Source organism: Eptatretus burgeri, chromosome 11 (assembly GCF_056783735.1).
Source record: "Eptatretus burgeri isolate ZD-2024b chromosome 11, Ebu_testis_v1, whole genome shotgun sequence".
NCBI classification, from domain to species: domain Eukaryota; kingdom Metazoa; phylum Chordata; class Myxini; order Myxiniformes; family Myxinidae; genus Eptatretus; species Eptatretus burgeri.
The window spans coordinates 41696512-41716327 of record NC_140971.1 but is presented as its reverse complement, the minus strand read 5'-3'; the positions used below and the strand labels follow the sequence as shown (position 1 = coordinate 41716327).

The 19816-nt window shown below is 40.6% G+C and overlaps 1 long non-coding RNA gene across 2 annotated transcripts in view; it reads right to left on the bottom strand.

Annotated features, from left to right (window-relative positions):
* LOC147016932 (uncharacterized) overlaps positions 1 to 19816 on the bottom strand; it is a 92853-nt gene that overhangs the window by 64433 nt on the left and 8604 nt on the right. The window lies entirely within an intron of this gene.

Below are 19816 nucleotides of genomic sequence, written 5' to 3'. Positions count from 1 at the left end.
ATATTTTTTGATTCATCACCCTGTTCTTTTATAAGGCGAGCAATTTCGGAAGATATTTGAGAAATCTCATGTGCTCCGGGTGAAACTGTTATCGTTTTGTATCCACTTCCTGGATTATAACTAAACTTGTCATTTTTCTCGGTGATATTAAAGAAGGTATTATAAGTTTCCATGGACAATAAAGTTTCCAGTTTCCATAGTGGGTATGGGAATGAAGATGTGTGGTTGCGTGTTGTGAAATTAAAACGAAGGATTGTGCTTCTCATCTTATTTAATATGAAATAAAATATGTTTGTATTGGCATTTATTAATTATTTTCATGTTCATCAACTGGTCTAAAATAACTGATGCTTCATCTATCTATAATTCCAGCAGTGTGTGTGTGTGTGTGTGTGTGTGTGTGTGTGTGTGTGTGTGTGTGTGTGTGTGTGTGTGTGTGTGTGTGTGTGTGTGTGTGTGTGTGTGACCGCTGTTTCTCGACAACCACTGGTCCGATCTCATTGAAACTTGCCAGATATATTGCTGGGGACCTGAGGATGTGCCTTTTCAAGGTTTGATATTAATCGGACAAGTGCTTCCCAAGTTATGGCCATTTATTTACCAAACCAATGACAAGACACGTTGTTGTGTGGGCGTAGCCAATGGGGAAGGGAAGCTCAGCCGCGTTCCCCATTACGGGTTACAACGTAGGGCTTCCGGAGAGTGATGACTTCGTGTATTCTAATAATTTCTCGATTTCTTTTGCGCATTTATTGAAAAACACAATGCCCCATGTTATGATCGTTTTCATATTAGACGGTGTATAAATTTGGGTAACATCAGAGTTAGCTGGTATGCTCCGAAGCAGGAAGTAAATATTTTTTTGCACGTTTTTTTTTCGTGTATTCTAATAATTTCTCGATTAGTTATGCGCATTTATAGATAAACACAATGCCCCAAGTCATGATTGTTTTCATATTAGACGGTGCATAAATTTGGGTAACATCAGAGTTAGCTGGTATGCTCCAAAGCAGGAAGTAAATTATTTTTGCACGTTTTTTTTTCTCCTCTTTCCTCTTCTCTTTGTGTTTTTCCTTGCGATGACATTGGGAAAAGGCAAAATACGTTGGCGCTAATTGAATAATTAGCCATTAAAAATAAATTACGAAGAATCGTAACTGCCATTTGCGAACTTCCGGACAGTGAGGACTTCACTTCCAGATAGTGACGATTACTGTATTCTTTCACGATTCTTTCTTTCTCGATTTCTGTACTCTCTCTCTTTTCTTAAACCCAAATCCAGTCAGTGACGATTACTGTATTCTTTCTCGATTTTTTTTTCTTGATTTATCGACTTACTGTATTCTTTCTTTCACGATTTCTGTACTTTCTCGATTTCTTTCTCGATTTTCTTAAACCCAATACCCCAATCCAGTCAGTGACGATTATTGTATTCTTTCTCGATTTTTTTTCTTGAATTATCGACTTTCTGTATTCTTTCTTTCTCAATTTCTGTCCTTTCTCGATTTTCTTAAACACAATGCCCCAATCCAATCGTCGTTTACGACAGCGAAGGAACGAAGCTGCGCGTCGTGCACGCACAATGGAATCTGACGAAGCACGAGCTGCTCGCTTGACATGCGATGCAACGCGCATGACAAGGCATCGTGCAGCTCAAATGGATGAAGAACGAACTGCTCGCTTGGCAGACAACAATGAACGTGAGACAAGGCGTCGTGCAGCTGAAACAGATGAAGAACGAGCTGCTCACTTGACACGCGACGCAACGCGCATGACAAGACGTCGTTCAGCTCAAACGGATGAAGAACGAACTGCTTGCTTGGCAGACAACACTGAACGTGAGGCAAGGCGTCGTGCAGCTGAAACAGATGAAGAACGAACTGCTCGCTTGACAGACAACACTGGACACAAAGCAAGGCGTCGTGCAGAAGAAACGGATGAAGAACGAACTGCTCACATGGCAGACAACACTGGACGTGAGGCAAGGCGCCGTGCAGAAAAAACGGGTACGGGCACGCACGTACGGGCACGTGAGAGCGAAGGAACGGCCTGTGCGGTTGTTTCTGGCACGCGGTTTGAAATTTTTTTTTGTTTTTTTTTTTGCACGTACGGCCACGCACCTACGGGCATGCACTAGTTAAAACAATTGTTATTTCCAGATTTCTTACGAACAGAACAGCAATAACAGTCTATTAACTAATTGTCATGGGTCATTTGGAAGAAAACTAACACCTGAATCAAGCCTACTTAAAGCCTGAATAATGTGCTTCTCCTTCTCATTCTTCCTACTTTTACCAGATAGACTAACCTTATAATTAAGAGAGTCCAGCAGATAAATATATACTCTATCATCCTTGTTTTTCATATCCAATGGTTTATCAAAATACTTTGATTCATCCCTCACAGTTGAACCTTGTTTTCCATCTTTTGTTGGAAGAAACATTAATCTCGGAGTTAGTTTAACAGGGGGTTGAGCAGAACTCAAGAACCTTAATTCATCATTAAATTTCAATACCTTTTCTTGAACAAGATGAAATACTGCTGGTTGTTCTTTTGGAATGAGTACTGCTTTGGTTTTTGAATCGGCTGAATATTCATTGTTTTGAAGAGCATTCACAATATAATCAGAGGGTCGATTAATCTCTTCCATTTGTTGAAATAATCCATCATCATCATATTCTAATTCTCCTATATGCTCTAATTCTTCCTCTGTCATTTGACTGAAATCTTTTAACATTTGAAGTTTTTTCAGAGTATATTCTATTCTGGGAACTGTGGAAGCATCTATAATTTTTTCTTGGGAAGTTTTTTAAAGTGGTTTAAAAAATTTCTCTTGTTTTCTTTCAAATGCTTCTTCACCCATTAGTTTCTGTCTACGTTTCTTCTTTATGTCTTCCTGTTGTTTTACAACTTTTGAGACCAACTCTTGAGGCTCTTTGAATCCTCTTGCTCTTTCTTTCGCATCCATTTATTTATTGGAAAATATCATTCACTGAATTATAAAGGTCAACAGGGAAATTTTCCTTTTCTTCATTATTAAAGTAGATGTGTTCAAATAAATCCTTTTCTTTAAATATTTCATCAAATTTTTTATTAACATTAATAAGAGTTGTAATTTCTTCTTCACTAATACTTGTATCTCTACTTTTCATACATTTGCGTTGAGTTTCTTCATCAACATCAAAACCGAATGATAAAATCTTAACTCCATTACCACTCACATGGTAATGTGAGTAAGGAAAAAATTACTCACATGGTAAGGAAAAAACAAACAGATTTAATAGTTTGTCTCATTCCTTCTGTGTTAGTTTCTAATATCCCAAGACCACCAGATTTTAGTTACTTTAACTCACTCTTACAATGTGAATATTTTGTTGTACCAAGAGAAACCTCCTCAAATATTTGACCTTCATTCCTCAATGACATCTGTTCCTCGACTGAAATAGAGTAATAATCTTCACCTTCTACTTCACCAGGTCTTATTGCTCTTGTTGTTGATACAATACGAATCACATGGTGTTTTTTTTTTAGAAAATTTACAATATTTTCATTTGTACCATACAAGAACCTTGATTTATGAAAGTTTTTTTTTTTCCAGAAGCAGATTTACCCACAAGTTTATAATCATAGTTGTCATTTATATATGTAATTGTTTATCAAATAAAAAATATTTCTTTAATATCTCATCTTGTTTCACAACAATATATTTATATTTTTCAGTCATGTGCTTCATATAATCCCAAATTGCTTTTTACTGCATAATGTAGAACAATTGTCTCTCCAAAAATTGTTTATATCTATTGAATTTAACTTGAATAAAATAAAAGTATTAGCATTGTTTCTTATTGAGCGACGAGGGAGTTGAAAGTATGATTGACTAATAAATACAATTACAAGAAGAATATCTCCCTCTTGTGTAGTAGCTATCCATTACCGTTTGGTTTCTCTCATTAACACAATCATCGAAGATAACGAGGTTCTTTTTTGATTTATCCAAATCTTGGGGAGAAGGTATATCATCCGTATTATCACTAAGAATACAAGTTATTGGCTTTGATTGCTTTTTATATCTCTGTGTATCACAAAATAGTTGTATTATATCTTCAATGTTGTAATTTAGTTTGTTTTGAAGTTTAAATAAACCGATTATATCTTCTTTTTGAAGACCAGCATTTAAAACTTGTGAGAGTCGTTGATACTCAGGTTGAAAACTCAAATTTGTGAAAATTATTAAATTATCATAATCTAAAAAGTTGGGAGTAAGGAGAATCTTTAAAAGTAAGCAGGTTTTTCCACACCCGCTTGAACCAACTATGAGACATCTTAATGAATTTGGAAGATTTTTATGGTTGTTAAATTTGATCTTATTTTCCCAAATGGGTAAAAAATCATTCATTTATATATTTGGAAAACAGGTTATTTAATTTTTTTATTGGCTTTTTTGGAAACTCTATGTTTTATCCTAAGTTCCGGTTTAATTTCAAGATAATCCATTGTTTTATTTATGCAATATCTTGTGTTGATATTTCTCTGAAAATGACAATCGTTAATAATATAAATCATTAATCCGCGAAACATGGTCATCATTTGTTCAGTCTCTTCTCTTGTAATAAAGGTGTATTATCACCCTCGTAGTGTTTCAAATCTGGAAGCCATGAGCACACAACATACAGATCCTATAGATCAGTTATATCGGTAAGTACATGTTGCCAGTTTGGGTCCCGACCCTCGTCTAATGAGTAATTAAATGTTCCTGTGCTGTAGAGTTATTTTAATAATCAGTTTTTCTTTTCGTTTATTTTTACACCACCATCAATGCCAGCATCATCTTCCCCTCGCTCTGCTCAATGCCATTGTCTCCATGTGTCCGATCACGTACGGGGGCGGAGATTTCCATCACCTCAGATCGAGACTCTGCCCAGAAGGGCAGGGGCATGCTCCTTGTCCAACCAGGAACCTCATCATCTCAGATCGAGACTCCACCTAGAAGGGCAGGGGCGTGGTCCTTGTCCAACCAGGAAGCTCAGCACCTCAGGCTGGCTCCGCCTTAGCCAGATAGAGTGTTCGGCCCCGGCCAATCGGGAGGCCGCGGCGAGTCATCCGAGAACGGACCGTCCAATGAGGAGGCGAGTGGCGACAAAAGGAGGTTTCTCGTGGCTAAGCACAAAAAGGAGGGGTGGGGATTCTGGCAAGAAGTGAACATCTGTGCGCAAGGTGCTGGAGTGCAAAAGCATCTGTGCATGGAGTGGTCGGTGCAATGGAGGGTCTTCTCCTGCCAGCCCTCGCCCTGCTGACTTCGTTCGCCTGGAGTCCGGTCGTGAGGGCGTCTGGATCATGCTGGGGGTCCAGTTCTGCCCCGAGGACGTGGTCCTTGAAGACCACACGAGGCAGAAAGGTCAAACAGACTCTCACCTCCAGCTCGACTGTCCTCCGGGATGGAGGTCCGAATAAAGACCACTTTGATCCGATTCTTTGGGTGTGTGCGTATGTGTGTTTGTGGCACCAGTCAGTTAAGTAGGAAATTGTATAAGTGCCGTGCTGTATATACGTGCATTTCTTTTAATCGGTTTAACTCTGCTCTTGCATGCTTCCCTCGTTCCCCAATTATTATTGTAAATAAACATCCCCATTTGTGAAAAGTATCCGCTCGTTCGTGTCCTTTCCTCCATTGGCTTAGTGTGCTGCGTGTTGGAAAATTAGCCAGGCTGTTGCCGCTGTAATGGGACATTTGGACCGACGGATCTCGGCGATAAACCGCTCGGGTTGCACACGGTTCGAGTACGCTAAGCGGCTCGTTCCGTACGGGTGCCGTCGAGGGTGTGGAGACTCGGTAAATCGCCACGTGGACATCTAGGTATTTTGAAAATTGGCGAATAACCCTGTACCACGTGGCAGAAATATTGACGCTTCACGGTCCGATAAGGGTCCCGTACTTTTACGGAGTTTTCTGAAAAGGTACGATCTAAATTCCGGGTGATCGGTCGAGCCGACTCTGCTGCTCCATCTTGCGGTCATGCTCGCAGCCGACGCCCGGCCCCGCAACAATACTTTGCATTCATTTCTCGAATTAATCTTGTAAAGTAATTCATTTTTGGTGGAAATCTCAAATAATTATAATCCTTTTTACATTTTTTATTATCATTAATTGGAAGATAATCACAGAATATACATTGTTTATAGGCTTTTGACTCTGTGTTTAATCCCCGTCTTTCACACGCAGGACAATTCTCAAATTTGTCATGTGGAGCATCAGGAAATTCAAGAGGCTCAAAATCGAGTAAACTACTCGTATTTATAAAGTAAAACTTTATTTCAAATAAAATTCATCTTCGGTATCATTTTTGGTACTTTCATTGGTGCTTTCATAATCATCTATTAAACTACTTTCATAACTATCGTTCGAACACAAACTCTCGGTATCATAACTGTCTTCTGTTTCAACAGAGATACTATCATCACTCTCATAATCTTCAAAATCTTCAGTTGAATGACTCATTTAATTAGTCGAAAAAACATTACCATCTATATCTATACACTTTTTTTCATTAACACATTCAATGACTACATTTTTTATAATAAAGTGAATTTCAAAATGGTCCTTAACTACTATTGAATGAAATGTCATTTCACCTGATATATTAACATCCTTTATTTCATCAGGATTTACATCTTTTGTGTTGTTGATAAAAATACAAATTTATCCTTGCATATTTCAGATGGTCTTATCTTTTCTTTCTAAAGCTTCATCCATAAGGTATTTCTTTTTTGATACTTTTTCTTGTTTCATTGCTTTTTCTAATTTTGAATATATTGCCAGAAGGAGAGGAGAAACCATTGTTCGAGCGACTTTAATTGATGTTCTTCCAGATATACTAAAAGCCCTTCCACTGAAGGAAATTGAAGAACTCATATTATTCACTATAATTGTTTTTATCCAATCGTTGTTATATTTATCTTTATTCAATTTTACATCCTCAACATATTTCTCAGTATATTTTACAAATGAAGAAATTGATTGAAACTTGTCTTTTGTGTCTTGATACATCGTATTTATTAAGTAAAAAAAGTTCGAGGATAAAATGGTTTTATGCACAGAATCACCGATAAATTAAATGTAATTTTCATCAAGAAATATTTCTTTTAAGCTAAGTTTTGTTATATAAATATGGTGAATACAATGTGCTGTGATGTTTGTAATCATGAATATAAATGTTATAAAAAAAACACCTTCAAACCAAGAAACATATTCAATTTTTTCAAACAAATATCTCCACTTGACCAAGAAACAAAACATTGTGAAAGATGTGATAATGATATTCTTAAAAAATATTACAATAAACACCTTCAATCACGCAAGCACAAAAACAATGAAGAAAGGGAAGGTGCCACTAAATTCTCCATTGAAAACACTGATGGGGTATTTAAAGGACATATACAAATAGGATTGTTTCACTTTCAAGTCCCTGGACCATCTTCAATCATTGAAGCTGTTGATATGGTTAAACAAAGTATTGAAACTATAATTAAAAACACATTAAGTAAAATGAAAACTTTAAAGTTTTATATGGGAGTAAATTGAATATGGTAAGAGAAGGTGATGAAACTACTCTCGATATGAGGACAAACCCTCACGTTATCTCATCATTTCAAGATTTTGTAAGATGTGTTGTTTACGATGAACTCCAGAGACAAGAACAAGATGTTGATAACACTGCAGTAGGTAGTGGATTTACTATTACAAAAATAATCTTTTTAGATATACACATCTTAAAATCACATCCTCTTCACGCTTCTTCTTCTATTGATTTACCAAAAGAGATAAAACTTAAGAAAGCATTTGTTAATATTCAAAACAAAGATAACAAATGTTTTCTATGGTCTGTTCTTGCTCACTTACATTCTCCACAATGGAATCCTGAAAGGGTTGAACATTATAAGAAATATGAGAATACATTAATGTTAAAGATTTAAAGTTTCCAATGTCATTGAGAGATATTCCTAAATTTGAGAAAATGAATAATCTATCTCTTAATGGATACAAACAAAGTTCAGATATTAAAAATTTCAAACTATAAAAATGATTAAGCACACATTGATCTTTTCTACTTTACTTCAAAGGAAAAATCACATTTTGCTTTCATCAAAAATTTATCAAGATTAACCAAATCCCAACTATACAAGAGAAAATGTTGAACGTATCCTTGTAAGAGATGTCTCAACTCATTTCACACAAAAGGACGATTAAATCAACATTTGAAATATTGTAGTAATCATAACTCAACCGTAATCAGTTTACCAAAAGTAGGTTCAAACATATCATTCAAAGATTTTAACAACTCTATAAAACATCCGTTTGTGATATATGCTGATTTTGAAAGTATCCTTGAAAAGATAGATACTGTTTCTCCAAATCCAAATCAATCATACACAAATAAATATCAAAAACATACTCCTTGTGGTTTCTATTATTTTCTCAAATCATCTGTTGGTGATGAATACAAGTTAGAACTTTATAGAGGAGAAGATAAGATGCCTCAGAAGAGCTTGTAAGACGATTGGAAAAAGACTGCATAAGACTAAGATAAATAATGGTTAAAACCTATAAACCAATGTCATTAACAAAGGGAGAGAAAAAGGAATTTAGAAAGAACAGTATCTGTCATATTTGTGAGGAGAAAATTGAGGGAGAGGCCAAAGTTCGGGATCATTGTCATCTTACTGGAAAATATAGAGGTCTAGCTCATTCCCGTTGTAATCTTAATTACAAGCCCCCAAACTTTATTCCCCTCTTTCTTCACAACAACGCTCACGATGACACATCTATTTACAAATGAACTTTAAAAGACATCTGGAGATATTTCTGACATTCCGAACACAAATCAAAAATACATCTCATTCACGAAAACAATTCATACATCCCCCATTACCCATATCAGATTTCTTGACACATACAAGTTTATGGCAAATCCATTATCTAACATAGCATCAAATATAAAAACTTACCGAATCTTAAATCACATTTCTCAAATCAAGAAGAGATTGATCTCCTCTCACAAAAGGGAATATATCCGTATGACTATATGGATTCATTTGAAAGGTTTAAAGAAACACAACTTCCTTCAAGGGAAAGTTTCTCTAGCAAGTTGAATAAAACTCATATTTCTGATAGAGAGTATACACAAGCTAAAAAGGTTTGGGAGAAGTTTCATATAAAGAACCTTGGAGAATATCATGATTTGTATCTTAAAACTGATGTATTGTTATTGGCTGATGTGTTTGAAACTTTTAGAACAGTCTGTCATAATAAAATTCTTATGGATTAGACCCCGCCCACTATTACACAGCCCCGGGTTTGGCTTGGAGTGCTATGTTGCTTGGTTTGGCTTTTGGCTTGGAAATGACAAAACAAAATTTGGAATTAATCAGTGATATACAAATGCTTTTAATGATATAGAAGGCTAAAAGAGGAGGAATATCTCATGTATGTTCCAAGAGATATGCAAAAGCAAATAACAAATATCTTCCTGTTATAATAAGAATGAGGACGACTCTTACCTGATGTATTCTGATGCTAACAATTTGTATGGGTGGGCTATGTCTCAATCTTTACCTTATGGAAAACTTAAATTGGTTAAAGAAAAGCATTATGAAAATGTTTTACAAGACATTGTTGTCTCCTCTCAAAAATAATTGGATGAAGCTGAAGTTGGATATTATTTTGAGGTTGATTAAAAAATCCAGAAGAACTTCATCACAAATGTAAAGACCTACCTTATGCCCCTGATAAAGAATGTCCAAGAAAAGAATGGTTAACTGATTACCAACAGTCATTTCATATAAAAGGTAAATCTCAAGAAAAAGTACTTACTCCATTAAATGATAAAGAAAGTTATGTTTTGCATCAAAGGAACTTGAGACAATATTTATCTGCTGGGTTGAGAGTGAGGAAAATTCATTGGATTTTGAAATTGAAACAGTCATTGGTTAAAGAAGTATATTGATTTTAATACAAAAAGGAGAACAGAAGCAAAAACAGATTTTGAAAAGGACTTTTACAAATAGATGAATAATGCTGTTTTTGGAAAGACTATGGAAAATGTTAGGAATCAACAAAACATAAGACTTGCTTCATCTTGGAACCAGGCTTCAAAGTTCATTAATAGACCAAGTTTTGAGAGAGCGGAGGTGTTTTCAGAGAAATTTTGTGCTATTCATTTGAAAAAAGAGAGTATTGAAATGGATAAACCTATTTCTGTAGGAACATCAATTCTTGACTTGTCAAAGTTGTTAATGTATGACTATTACTGCAATAATTTAAAATCAAAGTATAAGGATAATGTGTCATTGTTACTTATGGATACAGATAGTTTTATATTCGAAATTAAGACAAGTGATGCATATGACAATATGATTGATAATATTGTTGCGGGCCGGGGTCCGGTGGCGAGAACGTCCACTAGTTGGGGGAAGTTACGTCGTCTCCCACCAGACTCCCGGAATTGTAGGCTGTCGCTCACGGATAATTCCGTGATGCGGCGGTTCACTTAACAAACCGTGGATGCCAATACCTCCAACACGTAGCGTAAGGTATTTTTGTCTAGAATCAATTTACCTAATTAACCATGCAGTTTCAACTACCGGGGAACCACGCCCTCAGTACGCCTTGCTCGAACCAGATCACTCTACCAACTACCAACTACCTTTCCGGTTCGGATGCAGCCGAGCAGACCTGCCAAGAACGAACAGATTATCTGGGATAAAGACCCGGCTAAACTCAGATCCAAACTATGCTGGACCAATGAAGGAAAAGACAAAAACGAACTGGGAACATTTCTACAATAATTTATTTACAATCAACTTACAAAAGAGGGGCACAGGGCAGACTTACGTGGGAATAAAACAGGCAAGATTTACGATGATCAAATAAAAACATTGATGCAATTCTACTTAAAGACGGTGCCACACACTCAGATGCACACTCAGACGAAAATAAACCCAGATGTATGGCAAAGGGACCCCCGCAGCCAGAGAGGGAGGTGAGCTGAGGTCGCAGTTCTTTCGGGTACCTGAACGTTGGAGGGAAGGGATGCTCCGTGGTGCGGCACCTGTCAATGGTTGTGCGGCTTGGTCCACGGCCGCACGCGTGGAGACCATGTCTGCAAAGGAGCCGGGGTTGAGTAGAGCGGAGTCTGAGGCGGTGCTCAGGGCTGGAGACAGGACTCAACGGGAGACCCGGTCAAGGTCGGGTCGAGGTCTTCCCAGCTCTTTCACACTCAAAACGAACGACCCCCAAAGAGCGCAACCACTCTATGACCTTCCTCCTTTCTTTCACTACCAGCCGACGAACTGTCTCCCTCCAATGCTCCTCGCTCTCAGGGTTGCTTCGTAATTTATAGATCTCCCTCAGCGGGGAGGGGCCTTGGTGAAGCTGTCGTCACTGTCCACCCTGATTGGATGGGGCTTCCATTGGTCCGCCCTTTCTGGGCGGGAATTCGGCCATACCGGGAAGCCCCCCCCCCTACTCCACGTGTGTCCGAACTCGCCAAAAAGGTACTGCACAAAGATTTTGCATGGACAGCGAGTCGCCGGTTAGGCGAGCAGGCGAACAAGTGCTTGTTCAGCCCATGCAAGAGTCGCAAGTGAGAGGAGGGTACTGTGGTTCAAAATAAAAGGGGAGAAATGATTTATAAACCTAACTAAAAGCCATCGCAACGCACCCCTATTGCTTTCCCACTACACACAAGGAGGGGTTCTATTGTTATGAATCTGGAAGCCATGAGCACTCAACATACAGGTCCTATAGCTCAGTTATTTCGATAAGTTAATGTGGATAGATAGCTCCCCATCCCTTGTATAATGGGTAATTGAATGTGCATGCACTGTGAAGTTATTTTGATAGTCAGGGTTTTATTTTATTTTCACACCACAAACATCAACAACAACGCCATCTTCGCTCTCACAGTGACAAGCCTGTGCTCCCAGCATTCTCTGCACGCTCGCTGGTATGACGGTATGTTCGGAATTTGTTCGGGAATGGAATTCCATTCCCAAATATGGTCATGAACCGGTTTGCTTGGCTGCGCGCCAAATAAGGGAATGCGTCGTGTCCCACCCAATGACAGCAGGCCACGATGAGCGGACTGCACCCGAGAGCGACAAAAGGAACGGAGAGCAAATAATCGGGGAGATCTGCTCAAGCGGGCAGGAAAGAATCTGCGCACCATCTTCACGAGCACGTGTTCTGGTTCCCGGCTGATCCCGTTGCCAGCGTGCTCTGTTTCCTGGCTCATCTCGTCACTGGCGTGATCTGCGTCGGCTGGCCTTGGTCTGGTCATGCCGACTGGTGCTCCGGGAAGGTGTGGACGTTGAGCCGCGCACTCGTGGCCAGGTAGCCAGCCACTTTCTCGTCCCTCAGCTCGACTTCCCTCCGAGCTGAAGGGATAATAAAGACCATTTTGGGTCCGTTTCTTTTGGGTGTGCATCTGTCTGTGGGCCCATCTTTAAGTAGTAATTGTTAAGTCCCTTCGCTGTACATTATTTGCTTTGCATTCTCTATTAGTCGTGATAAATCTGCCCTTACGTGCTTCTCTCGTTTCCCCGATTACTGTGAATAAATACCCCATTTGTTAAATGTACCAGCTCGTTTCTGTGTTTCTTCCATTGGCTTAGCATGGCGCGTGTTGGTGAATTACAAAGGCTGTTGCCACTGTAAATGTACATTTGGATCGAGAGGACTTTGGCAACCATCCGCTCGGGTTGCGCACGGGTCGGGCACGCTAACGGCTCGACTCGTATGAGTGCCGTCGAGGGTGTGAATACTTGGTAGCTCGCCATGTGGATCTCTAGATATTTTGAAGATTGGCAAATAACCCTGTACCACGTGGTGGAATTATTGACGATTCACGGTCTGGTAAGGGACCCGTACCCTCGGAGTTTTCCGAAAGGTACGATTGAGATTCCGGGTGTTCGGTAGAGTCGACCCTACTGCTCCACCTAGCAGTCGTGCTCGCAGCCGGTACCCGGCCTGCAACACTATCTGCACATATACTTAATGGAATAACTGACTTGGGACACTGCATGTTTGTATGCATACTGTTCCTAGAACCGCAACAATATTGATATATAATATATGATACAAGTAATTATAAGTCAGGTGATGTGTTGTTTTCATCAAAGAATAAACAGGTTATTGGTAAGTTTAAAGATGAATTGGGTGGGAAGGTCATGAGTGAATTTATAGGATTGAGATCAAAGTCTTATGCTTTCACGTATATTGATAATAATAACATTGAAAGGTGTGATAAGAAGCTAAAGGGAATAAAGAAAAATATAATCAAGGAAACAATAAACTTTAAACATTATTACAACTGTTTAACCTTAAATAAGGAAGAGTATAGAAAAATGAATACAATAAGAAGTTATAAACATCAATTATATACAGAAGAGATAAATAAGAAAGCATTAGGAGCTTCTGATGATAGAAGATATATTTTAGAGCATGGAATCAATAGTCTCCCTTTTGGTTATAAGTTTTAGTGTGAAGATATTGGGTTGGGAATTTTAACAGGCTACCGCCATCTTTTTACTGATTTATAAATGATAGAACCTAGCAATAACTAAAACAGAGTGGAGATGTAATCAGCCTTGGTATTTAAATGGGAAACATAAAGAATGTGAGAAATATCAAAAAAGTCTTATTGAAGAAATAACCGGGGTAAAAGTAGATAAAACAAATCAGCGGATAAATTTAATTGCAAATAAGTTGGAGGATGTAAAGAAAAAAATATCCTTGAATGGACTGAAAACTTTGGTGGTTATCAATTGAACAATGGAAAAACAATTAACTACAATCTCAAAATGATATGTGGCTCAGGAGGTGGCCAAATAAGAGCATTAAGAGAAGTTTATCATTTAATTTCTGCTCAACAAAGACACTTTAACCAAGAACCAAGTTCCAAGACAGTTATTCTTTGTGAATATACTCGATGGAAATGAATGCAAGAAGAAAATTAAGTTATTCCCTGAAGTAGAACGTGGACAAATATTTGTTGGTTCGCTCTTTGAGTGGAATTAAAATATGAAAGGGAATTAAAATATGAAAGGGGATAGGTGGGGAGAAAATAAGTGTCCTATTTTGAGCTTTTGGGGCTTGGGTCAGAAAGTTTTTTCCTTTCCCACCATTCATTTGAATGGGCCTCCCAGAAACCCCATTTATCATCTACTAACTGGAACTACAGCAGACTACGCGTAAGTCGGCAGCGTGTAACTCGTGACTTCGCCTAAGTCGGCAGTGTCAAAAAGTCCAGAATTTATCTAACTAGTATGTGCCCATATGTGCGTGCCCGTACGTGCGTGCCCGTACATGTGTGGCCGTATGTGCAAAAAAAAAAAACTTTCAAACCGCGAGCCAGAAACAACAACCACACAGGCCGTTCCTTCGCTCTCGCGTGCCCGTACGTGCAAACCCCCCAACCCCCAAAAACAAACATACTTTCAAACAACGACACAGGCCGTTCCTTCGCTCTTGTAAACGACGACTGGATTGGGGCATTGTGTTTATCTATAAATGCGCATAAGAAATCGAGGAATTATTAGAATACAGTGTCATCACTATCCGGAAGTGGTGCGTGCAAGTATGGAATGTTCACATGCATTCCACAAATTATCACTTGTATTGAAGTCACAACTGCTGTGACACTTCCACACACAGAGTTAATTAAAATCAAGTTTACCTCCCTGTCTTTGCTTGCCAGACAGTCGCTGCCATTGACCATTGCCACTCCTACGCCACGGTAACTAAGCCGCCTTTCCAGATCGTAACAGGCACGGCCTGTGACATCATCATCGGTCGGCCGCCACCGGCCTACGCAGCCACGCCTACGCAGCAATGTGTCTTGTCATTGGTTTGGTAAATAAATGGCCGCAGCACCGTGTCCTGTCATTGGTTTGGTAAATAAATGGCCATAACTTGGGAAACACTTGTCCAAGATTAATATCAAACCTTGAAAAGGCACATAGTCAGGTCCCGAGCAATAGAACTGGCAAGTTTAAATTAGATCGGACCAGTGGTTGTCGAGAAACAGCGGTCACACACACACACACACACACACACACACACACACACACACACACACACACACACACACACACACACACACACACACACACACACACACACACACACACACACACACACACACACACACACACACACACACACACTGCTGGAATTATAGATAGATGTTAAATCCCTTTGAATAAAGTCTGTAAGTCGTCATCTCTAAGTCGTCACTTTGTCTACGTCGTCAGACGTTGTCCGTTCCCGCGTAATGGAAACTCAGGTAAATTACCATGCCTCGCTCGTCACACGGAACTGCTGCCTCCTGAGAAGCCCGATGTCATGGAATCGTGATGTGCGCTCATTGGTGTACACCGCCAGTGATAGGCTATTTATAACTGTGCTGCGTTCAGCTCAGTCAGCGACCACGGTGGTCGCTGGCTCAGTGTGTGGCCAGGCTAGGCCGTGAAGCTGGGCATTGAGTACTGGATTGGGTATTCAGCAAGCTTATGACGGGGTCATAAGCCGTGATCGTCGTGACGACAGTTGTCATTCTACTTTGGATATGTACACACGTTGATCGCACTGCAGGCAGGACGATGGCGACTAAGCGTAAGCTTACAACTAAAATCTACCAAGAAAAATACGATATTATCAAGTTTTGCGAGGCAAACCCACTGATGAAGAAAACAGCCATAGCTGAGAAGTTCGACATCAAACGGCAGACATTGAATGATATCTTGAAAAATAAGGGCAAGATATTTGGACAAGTGGAGAAGATCGCGATGCCGGTGGTAAGTGTGAAACACGTGAAATGTGTATCCTTTGAAGATGTCAATGACGCGCTCATCATCTGGTTTCGGTAAATGTCGGCTCAGCCAAATATTCGGTTGGACGGTGAAATGTTGCTACTGAAGGCACGTAAATTTGCTCCGGACCTCAGGCATGATGATGCCGAGACCTTGCCAATGCATTGGATAGACAGATTCAAAGTGAGGTGGGGAAATCGGCAAGGTCAAGAAGTGCGGTGAATCAGGCGGCGTGGATTCAGCAGTGGTGCACGACTGGAACGATGGCAAATTGAAAGACATCTTGGAAAGGTATCAGCCTCGGGACGTGTACAATGCCGATGAGACTGGGCCTTGCTGGCAGATGCTGCCAGAAAAGTCTCTGGGGTTCGTTGGTCAATCCCATCATGGTGATAAGCAGGCAAAGATCCGTGTAACGCTGCTGGTTGGAGCGAACATGGATGGCACCGACAAGATGCCTCTGTACGCCATCGGGAAATGTAAGAATCCCCGAGCCTTCAAAAGTGTGAAGCACCTGCCTGTGGCCTACTCAGCGAATAAAAAGGCATGGATGACTTCTGCCCTGTTCTAACAATGGTTGGTGAAACTGAACCATCGTATGTCACTTGAAAAATGCAAAATTGCGTTCATAGTTGACAACTGCCCCACTCACCCTGCATGTCAACTGGAGAACATAGAACTTGTATTCCTCCCAACCAATACTACCAGTCGCACTCAACCAATGGATGGTGGCATCTTCAGAAACCTGAAACTTCATTACCGCCAGATCCTTGCCACGTGTCGCCTGAATGCAGCAGATGAGAGAATCCCATTCAAATGGGATTTGCTGGATGCCCTGATAGCTGCCAAAACCGCATGGGGAAAGGTCTCCAATGCTACTATCGCGAATTGCTTCCGTTCGGTCGGGTTTGTCAATGCGGAAGATGCAGATCGCAGCACCCATGAAGTTGATGAGGAGAGCGATGACGACCATGGAAACCAGTTCTGCAACATCTGGGAAAGACTCGCTGAAATCTTTGGTTCAGATGCGATGCCCTCATTGGAAAAATACATCAATGTGGACGCTGAGTTAGGCAGCACCGAACAAATGACTGATGCAGAAATTGTGGATTCTGTGAAGAACGTCTCCGACGACACGGGTGACGTGGACAATGTGGACATTGTTGATCTCGAGGACTCAGGGGAGACATACATTCCAAACGCACCTCCAACTATTCGGGAGGCATTCAGCACCCTGGATGTGATGCGCAGATACTGTCTTTCGGTGGAGGATTGCCCTGACAACATCATGGAATACAATGACCGGTTTGAGTCCTTACTCATGCACCAGATGCCCAAGAGTTTGAGGCAGTGAAACATAACGGATTACTTCGCGAAGGAGTAAAGGATCGATCAAGCTTCGTGTTGAAGTCCGATCATGGTTTTATATTGGCTTGTTTTGTACATCACCGCACTCACTTACACATAGGCATTGAGTGGTAGTCATCACCACGATGACTGTGTCATGTAATTTGTCACCATATCATCACCGATGGTATACGAGTTGTCTTACAGTTGTTCATTATCTTTGCTTTTGATAAACTGATTCATGAATTCCATCTTTGCTTGATTGCTTTCCAACTCACCAATGAACCCCCACCTATGCCCCGAGGATTGTGTTTCCCTTTTGGTACAATAGCCGGCTTCGAGATTGTTGCGCCCTCTCACACATACGTGTCCAGGCCACGCGCGACTTCATCCTTCACCCCACAGTCATCATGAATGTTCGCATATGCGTAAGTCGTCACACGTCTAAGTCGTCACTTTTTTTCTCGGTCCCGATGGTGACGACTTACGAGTAGTCTACTGTATTTTGGTAGAAGTGAGTATTGCTGCCCTTTCCAAGCTGATTAATCGATGAGTCCTACTAAAACAAACACTATTGTAATAAGTTCCACTTTGCATGTGGAATTAAATAAAACCCCACCACCGAGTAATCCCTCGGGAAGGTTCAATGAAAAATACATCACAAGAGAACAAAGATGCTAGGTTATTTCCGAGGTGGCTTTGATTTTGGGACAAGAATGCTTTCCAAGTTGGATTTTGATCATTCAGCCAAGTTTTGCCAAATTGACATTTGCCCTAATCGAATGTGTTTGACAAAGCCATTGATGATTTAACATTGATAAGTATTATTACGTGTCCACCCGGAGGCACTGAAGCGAGTGCGCCAGTTATCCGGAGGGGGTCACAGTAGAGAAGATATAAGGACAATAGTAGTACATGCTCGCAAGCTTCAATAGCTAGCTCTTTAAGGACATGCTTAGTGTGTGTTCCTAGTTTGGTTTTGTTTCAAAAATCATGCTGTTTTTGTGAGTTTGAGTTGACCTTGTCTTATCAGGCTCCTTGAGGCCGACTTGTCCTTCCCATTGAGGTGTTCGATCGTTTTATTTGTATCCTCTCCCTATTACCATCATTTCCTATTTTCTCCACTTTTCCCAACGCCCACCATCTATCCCTCCCAGCTACACACTGTTTCTTGTCTTAAATTAAAAAAAAATAAAAAAAATAAAAACAACAACCCTTTCTCCCCCCATACGCAGGAGTACCGATTATTCTTCTTCTTTTTCTTTTTCTTTTTATTCTTTCCTTCCTAACTATGCACCTCCTGTAACCAACCACGTGTCTCTCTACACACGTCCCGTTACTTCTCGTTGATCCATCAGCTTCACTCTGCGTTTACCGATCCAAATTCACCATACACCTCCGCTATTTTAGTTGAATCTTTCCTTTTTCGTTCCTGAAGAAGAACTCCTTTCATTAAAGCTTCTGGGTCTCACTATCTGCCACGATCTTTCCTGGGAAAGCCACATTTCCAAGCTGTCCTCCAAAGCCAGTCGCCGACTGGGAATCCTCCATCATGCAAAGTCCTTCCTCGGCCCACCTGAGCTCCTGACCACTTACAAAGCTTTCGTCGACGGCCTGATGGAGTACTACTCTCCCCCCTGGGCTGGTGCTCCTACCTCCCACCTTTCTCGGCTTCACGCTGTGGAAACCAAGGCTGTTAGGATCATTGGTATCTCCCGCGATGAGGCCGAGTCATTGGGCCTCTCAATCTCTCACCACAGGCAGGTCCGTGGTCTTTCTGTCTTCTTCCGTCTCCTCTCTGGTCTTGCCCCCCCCTGCTGTGTCTGCAATTTGTCCCCACCACATTTCCGCAGGGCGCTCAAGGTCCGCCAACAACCCCCTTCTGGTAAAACTGCCAAAATCACGAATCACTGCTCACCTTCACCCTTTCATTCCTCTTTTCCCCCGCCTTTGGAATAAACTCCCACACTCTCTTCAATCCCATTCTTCCCTCCAGGCCTTCAAAACAGCTGTTCACCACCACTTATCACACCACCACTTATCACCACCACTTATACCCCCATCCAAATCCTCTATCTTTTCTACCCCCATTAATCCACCCCAAACCCACCTCCTTCAAGTTCCCTGCTTTCCTTCCTGAAAGTCCCTGTAGTGTCCATCTTGTATTCCCCATGTTCCCCACTCCATCCATCTCCCATCCACAGATCTAATGTCTGTTCCCCACTCTTTTGTCCTTCCCTCTCCCACCCCTCTTGTCTCCTGCCCCCCTTGTTGTGTGCTGTGTGTTAGCTCTCAAACGAGCTTCGACAATGTGTACAAAAAAAAAAAAAACCCCTAAATGATTTTCCTAAGAATCCCCAAATTAATAAGGTACAAACGTCACATATATGTCGTCACATATATCAATCAATGCTTTGGGGGACCTTATCGAGAAAGGTGTGTTTCTTTCTTAATCATGTCCAATCAATTGAATTGGCCACAGGTGGACTCGAGTCAAGTTGTCGAGACAGGTCAACGATGATCAAAGGAAATTGGATACACTTGATCTCAATTTGGAGTGTCTAGGAAAGGGGAGAATACTTATTGATGCAAGACATTTCGG